This window comes from Pinus tabuliformis, chromosome Q (genome assembly GCF_031772625.1).
Source record: "Pinus tabuliformis cultivar Carrire ecotype Pingquan chromosome Q, CPIR1, whole genome shotgun sequence".
Lineage (NCBI taxonomy): Eukaryota > Viridiplantae > Streptophyta > Pinopsida > Pinales > Pinaceae > Pinus > Pinus tabuliformis.
In genome coordinates this window covers 1,020,218,890-1,020,227,326 of record NC_142296.1, presented here as the reverse complement: position 1 = coordinate 1,020,227,326, position 8,437 = coordinate 1,020,218,890, and positions in this window count along the sequence as shown.

Genomic DNA, 8,437 nt, shown 5'->3' with positions numbered 1-8,437 from the left:
ATCCATTTAAAAACTTGTTTCATGGGGAGATGCATATGGGTGATAGTAACCTACCCAAGTAATTTCAGCCAATTCTAGTGCACGGTTTCCAAGAAATTGACCTCTGTCACCTTCAGCCATTTTCAGTTTTTCTCGAAATCCGTGCATCCATTGACCACAATTTTTCTATGGGAGGTGCATAATGATGATGGAAACATGCTCAAAAAATTTCAAGTCAATCTGGTCTATCGTTTGGGAGCTATGGACAAAACAAGTCGTTGTCCTGCAAAAATATAGCATTAGCAGCATGATGGTGCAAATCTGAAGGTGGAAGCAGACTCCTGCAACTTAGATCTAGCCAGAGGATACCTGCACAAGAAAAATAGCCATGCATCAGACAAAAAAAAGCATATATCAGAAGGGATACAGGCATGCAGCAATTGAATATGAACATGCAACAGCAAAAGAACCAAGCAGCACGCACATTTCGACTTACAAGTAGGTGTCTAAACTAGTTCCTCTATTTGCATCTGTATGATTCAAAACTTCATAAATGAATGAAATGGTTGGATTAAGCCAGAAAGGTGGCCAGTTAACTGGACACCCTAAGCTGATTCGATTGCACTCATTCGAAGATCACCCAACACACGTGTATAGTCAACTCACGGGAAATTAAAAAAAACAAGTAGTGGCAGATGTTTTGAACTCCAACGCAACTGATGTCAAGTGATTAACAGGCAGAGAACATACAATTTCATAATAACACTGCAGTGGGGACCAACGGTCTACATGAGGCCAACGTGCACTTGGCCAGCTCACCCTCCATCAGCGGAAGTCTCTATAAATAGCCATAAGAACTCATCTTTAAATTACTCTCACCACCTTTGTTTCCATTTTATCATCGTCCCCGCAGCTGCAACAAGCTCTATACCACCTCCATAGAAGTGAACCAGTCGTTCTCTGCCATTTTTCAAAACCCTCCTACTTATCAGGTTCTACAGGAACGACAAACACAGTCTATAGGAGCAGGAAGATTTCTACAGGAAAGGTAGAGAGCAGCTCTGCAGAAGAAAAATACGAGATTTTTGTCAAATTTCGAGCTTGAAACAAGGTAGGCTTAGGAAACCTCTCTGCATATGACTTATTTGAATAAGTTGGTGGATTAAAAACATAACAGTGGATTGAAGAAAGGAGAATGAAGCTTAAAATTCTGCCTACATATCTTCTCTGAGTTCTACACAGTTCTCTGTTTTTTTTCCTCTGCATTCGAAGTTTGTCTTCTTCTTTCTCACATTCTTCTAAAAAGAGAGATGCAACCATAGAAACTAAGCCTGTGTGAAAAAATGAATTTGCAAGACTGTCCACTCTCTGAAAAATAAATAAATAAATAAATAAAAAATAAAAATAAATAAATAAAAACAAAAAAAATTGTGTTATTTGTTCTTTGTTCTGTCAAAAAATTGATTTCTTTTCAAAAACTGAGAAGCAAATTCAGGTTGGAAACAATTTGAAGAAAGGAAAAATTGCGAATTACTGTTGTGAAAAAACATGAAAAAATTCCAGGAGTAGTAACAGGTTCTACAAGAGCACCTACAGTTAGTTCTACAGGAGGGGCACTGAGCTGTTTTTTTAAGAAGAAAACATGGGTTTTTGCAAAATTTCTGGCTTCAGGAGGTAGGTTCCATGCATACCCTCCTGGATTATCTACATGTGGAAGGAATGATATCATTTTAAGGAAGGATTAAACCTGAAAAAGAAGAGTAATTGCATTCAAAATTTCTACCTATTTATTAAAAAAGAAGAAAACAAACAATGTTATCTGTTGCATGTTTCTGCAAAAGAAGTGATGCAATTTTAGGGAAGAATTAAGCCTAAAGAAGGGAGAAATTGCATTAAAAAAAGGGCTGCCTATTTCTTAGAAAAAAAACACAGTTTTCCCCTGTTTTCTTCAAAATTCTTGTCTCCATCCCTACATTTGGTGTTCAGAAGGGGTATAAGCACAATGATAGAAGGATTCATAGACTCCAGCATTAAGTTTAAGGCAGGAAGTCCAGATCAGCTGGCTCACCATGGGTTAATTAAAATTTTAGTGGAAGAAGCCCTCCATACATTCACACTCCCTATAGCATGGGAAGTCTTCAAAAACATGACTGCAGAAGGTGACAGAAAATCCCTCACCTATGATATCAGTCCTTCTGACAATGAGGAAGAAGAGCAAAAATGGGGAGAAGATGAAGGACCTGATGACTCAGCAGGAAAAGAAAAGGAGAAGGAAGAAACTAAAAAAGAAGAGGAGAAGGATGAAGAGACAGAACAAGAAGAACCAGAGCAAACAAAGAAAGAAAAAGATACAAAAGGAGGAGAAAAAGAGGAAGTAGAAGCAAAACAAAGAAAAGGGTCCCCTGAGACTCTGGAAAGAGAGGCAACAACTGGTCTCACTACCCTGAGCACACCAATTAAGCCAAAATAAAGAGAAAAAGGTAGGCCTCCATGTATTTTAAGGCCATGAAAAGCACAAGAATTCAAACAAGCAGAATAGGAGGAGCAGTGGAAGGACATGGACAAGAAGGAAAAATTTTATGGCACACATGAGTAGACCACATCAGAAGCTTGGGATGATAGGCAGGCCACTAGGGCCATCAAAGATGAAGAGATAGATTAATTGCTCAGAGGATGAGAAACACCTTCAGTAGGGGGTGATGATGATCCCCAGAAATGGGTAATTATATGGGCTCATTTTACCTCTTAATTCGACTTAATCCACCATTCTCAGTATTTTATTGCATGCTTTTTATCATATTTATGGTAATAAAGTGAATTGGGTTAGTCATTATGCCAAAAAGTCTAATGTGTGCTTTATGCAGATTTTTGGTCAATTTTGAGACAAAATCAAAGGTTTAATGAGCATTTGGCAGCCAAATTCGTGGAAGAACAAGGGAGAGGATTTGTAGGAGGGTTTCCCCTTCATTTATGAGCCCTTACCTCGAATTCTCCATCAAAAACTCGGAGCACAAAGCCAAGGGGCAGCCAAGCAAGTCAAGTAGGACTGCTGTTATCTTCAGTTCCAGGAAGTCGAGTTCCTTGATTTTAGGAGGACTGTTGGAGGTCCCCATTTGTATAAATAAGAAGGCTTAGGGCCTCAATTTTGTTATTCAGATTTTAGTTAGATTTTAGCCATTTGATAGTCTATTTTCGCACTTTAGTGCATCCTTGTAATCAGATCATTTTCGAGCTTCTTTTGCAGACAATTTAGTAACTATTATTTTTTGATCAATGAAGATGAATCCAGCTTGGAACCAGTTCTGATCTTTCCTAGGGGGCTGTATCTCTTTGGGTTGGGCCCAACCCAAGTGCTTAGTACCTCCTTTGTGTACTTTTATGTGTTCTTATTGCATTCATAGAATAATTTCTGTTATTTAGGTTAAATCTCGCTTTGTTACTTAGGTTGTTTTTGATGATTAAGATAGTTGTTTTTGCTTCAGGTTGATTTGATAGTTTGGTAACAGAAAAGATCCAGAAAAAGGCTACCAAGAAGTCCTTGATCTCCTTTCTCCCTCCTTGGGACCATGAATTGAGACCAAGGCACACTTGCTGCCACAAAAAACTATTTTTTGCCTTGCAATGTAATTGATAGTGTTAGATTTTGAGTTGGAAAAATTGATATCAATTGTGTTTTCATGCTTAGATCTATTCTTGCTCAGTCTCCATAGCTTTCTTGCATGATTTCCTGTCTATAATTTTATGTTCATCACGTTTCTAGTTTTTAGGTAAGATTAGGTCAAAAATAGGTAAATTCTGTTTTCTTAGTCTTTGCTTGGGTCAGTTTTGGAAAGTAGTGTGCAGAACACTTGTAAGCCACTCCAACCTATCCTTCCTCCATCATACAACCTGCTCCAGCCTCTCTCTCAAGATTTCCTCCACCCATTCGCCATACTCTCCCAACTTGCTCTAATTTCTACATTTTTGTGCAACGATGCTTTCTTCATCTTTGAACAAATCCAACCATCTTCATCACTCCTGAGCTTCATTTACTAGGTCCTAGATCCCTTAACATCTCTATCCATCATTCATTTCCACTTTCCCACCATTTTTCCACCATCAACTCTCTAAAAACCACGTTCGGCTTGTTCTTGTAGAACTCCCTGTAGAATTTCTTATAGATCCCCTCCAGCCTCCTGTAGAAGTTCATGCAAGAGATTTTTCGAAATCTGAGCGTGGTGGAAATCTCCAGAAGGGTGCTAGGGACTCCTTAGGTCCTCTCCACACCTTCCCAACCTCTTGCAAACACCCACTCCATTTCCTTTCGCCAATAAACCGTTGCACAGTCACAAATAGTTAAAATACATGCATAATAATTTTGCATAAAATTGCTCAAAAATACAAAAATATGATTTTTCCATATTTTCCTTCAAAAGTAGCTTAAACACATGCATTTTACCTTTTCAAGAGTCAATGGCATCCAGTCCAGTAGTTTACATCTCTTTTCTTGCACAAGTAGGGTTAGTCGGTAAAACTAGGGTTTGCTAGGGTTTGCGTCTCCTTTTAGCTTTCATCTTCTTTCTGCAAGTAGACTAGCCTCTTTTGAGTTAGCTTCCTTCCATCACAGTTAAAAGCTTCTTCTGAGAACTCATAGAAGTTGGCTTGAGCTCCTAGCGAACTTGTGCCAACTGATCAAGTGACAGCCTACAGTAAGAGCTAGTACTTGTGCATATAGCACCGTCGCTTCCAAGTTTTTTACGAACTACCAGGTTGAAAAAGATAAAGTAGGGAGTCCTAGGAGTTGCAGCATCATTGCTGCAATACTGGAGCTCACCAATAAAACAGAGAACAAGGAAAGTTTAGAGGTTGGAAAAAATGGAAGAAACAGAGGCAGCAATAGGTCCAGCAGGACATGAGGAAGTCGAAGGTCCAAAAGGACAAGGGGAAGCCGAAGGTCCAGCAGAGCAGGAGGAAGCTGACGAAAAAGAAACTCTATTAATCAAGCTAACCTATGAAAGGCTCAGACCAGCGATGAATTAATCAGAGCTTAGTGCAGCTAATAGTAGACTCACTAAAGCTGTGTGGAGACATTATTAGAGATCATGATGGCTATTGCAGACTCTGTGTGGACAGTATGAAGAGTTGTATAGACTTCTTCATATGAAGACTGATTGCCATTGATGTTGTAGCATGAAGACTACAATGAAGCTATAAATAGACAAAACTCAGTAAAGAAGAGTTCTGAGAGCAGAACATTACTATCAAACATGCCTTGACGAGAGGGTTGGAGCCCTTGGGGTTGGTGCCTCAGAAGTTTGAAAGATTGGACCCCTTGGGGTTGGTGCCTCAGGAGTTTGAAGGATTGGTGTCCTTGGAGTTGGTGCTCCTATATCCAAGGATGGTGCCTTGACAAAACAGATCCAAACAGTTTGCAGCAAAGGGTTGGAGCCCTTGAGGTCGGTCCCTCAGAACTGGAAGGATTGGTGTCCAGGGAGTTGGTGCTCCTAAGTCCAAGGTTGTTGCTTTGACAAAATAGAGTTGGTGCTTTGGAGGTTGGAGCCTCATAAAAGTCCAAGTTGGTGCTTGGCAACAGATTGGAATCATATATATATATATATATATATATATATATATATATATATATATATATATATATATATATATTATATATATATATATATATAGTATTATTGCAAAGATTATATTATAAAAGAATTTATTCTTGTTGTTCATCTTGTGTTCTGAATATAAATGTTTTAACTGGTAAAATAACAATTGAAAAGAAATATTGATGCCCCCCCTCCCCCCCCCGCCCCCCCTCCCTCTCAGTATTTCCAACAAATACAAGGTTAATGTATTGAAAATTTATGGATGCTACTAGATAAACAAATTGTATTATAACAATGTAAACACTAAATATAATGAAAAATATTTATGGTTTGTCTAGTTTTGGTTTTCTACGGTAAAATATCTGTATTAATGTATGTGTGTCATTGCATCTATTCTGTTTTATTAAAAATTTGTTTGCAGCAATTAATTGCGCAAGTTTAAAGTCAACATTTGGCATCAAATGAATTTCTTTGTTGCTAAGGGTTTTAGTTCAAAATTATGGAAAATATTGTTGCAATGGGAGATTTGCAGTATTGATTCATGTGGTGAAAGGAAATAATGAGTAGTTCAATGATATGGATTAAGAAATTCAAAGGGTGGAGTTTTGAACTATGGAAACTCAAGGTGGAATATATTTTCCTGGACAAATATTAGAGGATATTTGTGAATCCAAGTACTACAACGACAGGGATGTCAACAGAAGACCGAAATAAGTTGGATTGGAAGACAAAGAGCACAATATTATTGTCTCTTAGATTTAGTATTTTTGAATATTTTCAAAAAAGTCTATAAAGAAGGCGTTATGGAAAAAGTTTTGTATCAATTTAAATCCCTTGTGAACAAATTGTTCTTGCAAAAAAAGATATATAACTTGAAGATGAAGGTTGGAGATTTAGTGACAAAACATCTAAATCCCGTCAATACTGTTAGCACTTGAAATTTCACCTCAGGCTGAGAAAGGCAAATCTCAAAGCTACATCAAACCATTCAGCCTCGTAGCTAGCCCTACGGGGCAGGAGAAGGCTCTCTTCGGTCAATCTCGGTAAATTTTCAATAGGAAGAGATGACCAATCAAGGTAACACTGATATTAGGCTAGTAAACTGATTTGAAGGTTGATTTGGGGGTTTTTGGGGTTTTTGGTGGCAAATTGAGGAACTGCAATTTAGGGTGCGGGGATTGGACACAGTTTCTGCAGGGGGGTCTTTGGGGCAAGGTAGGAAGCTGTATTGATGTCTTTAGCTAAAAGGGATGATCTAGAAGAAAGATGAGAGGGCTAAAGAGAGCAAACAATGGAATTGAATTCTCTTTAGACAACAAAAAACATAGAAATTAAACAAATTTAAAAGCAGAGCATGGCTAGCATGAATTCTAACTTTATCACTTCATTTGTTTAATATGCAGCAGTATAGAAACGAAATGAATCACATAACAAAGCTTACAATAACATGAAGAAACACACCATCAACACTGAGTCCACATGAATCCCAAAGATGACTGCAAAACCCTGGTCTTCCTTAGCCAAAAATTGCAGAGATACAAGTGAAATATACAATGATAGCTCCTCCCTCAAGAGTCCAACCTTCCAACCCCTGAAAATGATTAAGAAAATACATAATATAGGCAAGCCAACCTCTTCCCTTGCCTCTAGGGGTCGAGCTCATCCTTCTAGGAGCTGTTTCAACTAATTCTAAACTGAGCACTAAAATCTAGGCAGTCAAAACAACTTGCCTCTATAAACTTGGAAACCAGTTCATACATTCAATTTTTACCCTTTACACAAATGAATCTTCTAGAAGTGTTAAACAAGAGTAAAAGTGTCTTAAAGTTACCAAAATTACATCAAAGATAATCATCTTCAACCCCAAAAAGTCAAACCAAGTCAAACTGTGCTTTTCTGAGCTGTACAGTGAAATCTGGCAAAGTCTGCTCAACGGGTCGCGCACATCTTCTCAACGGGTCGTGCACATTGGGAGATATGTTTGAGGCACTTTCAGGTGTCAGAATTGGGTGCAGGATATCTCGTTGGAAAGGTCTACGAGTCTACTTTCCAACCCAACTGGAATTTTTGAATTTGGAGGTCATTTGCCCAGTCAAAACTCAATTCTCCCAATACTGCTTTCTGCAACTCAAAAAAGGGGCAGAAAGTCAAATTTTGCATGTATTTTGACCTTCTGGAGGCCCAAAACTCCATAAAAACTCAAGTCCATCCATAGGCATATGTAACTTTGCATAAAAAATCTAGAAATGCTGAGTTTTTGCAAAAAGGAGCTGCCATGACAAAGGGTCTCACCGGGGTTGAGACCCGTTGAGGAGCCAAAACCTGTAAATTTCCAAAAATTGCCAAAATTACCCAAAATTTTCAATTTTTTTTGGATTTGAGCTGTGGCTAGGTTATTGAGTGCCATGATCTTTGAGTGAAGCCTCAGCCAAGATACGGAGGGGATTTGGCCTCTTTCTCCTTTTTTGTGCCTTGGCCAAACTCCTTGGATCCGGCGATTGTAATTTTGGCATTTCTCTAAAACCATGACACTTGTGCAAAAAGTGAATGAGTTTTTTCTTCTTTGGCATGTTATGGACAAAAACCTCTCTCAGTTTTCGAAAATTCATCTTTTATTGCTCTGAAACATCATTTGAGTGCAACTTGTCCCGATGTGTGAAACAAGGAATTTTGTCGAAATGAAGCGAAATGAAGGGGATAAGGGGCTTCTAAATTCTTGGGGAAATTTTGGGGAGTAGGGAGGGATGTTAGGAAGTTGGGGAAAGTGGAATCTCAGAGATTGAGTGAGGGGAAGGGGTCCAAAAGGGCAAAACACAGGCCCAACCTAGAAAATTGCCAGGTTGTAGCTAGAAACTAGAGTTTGTGAAAAA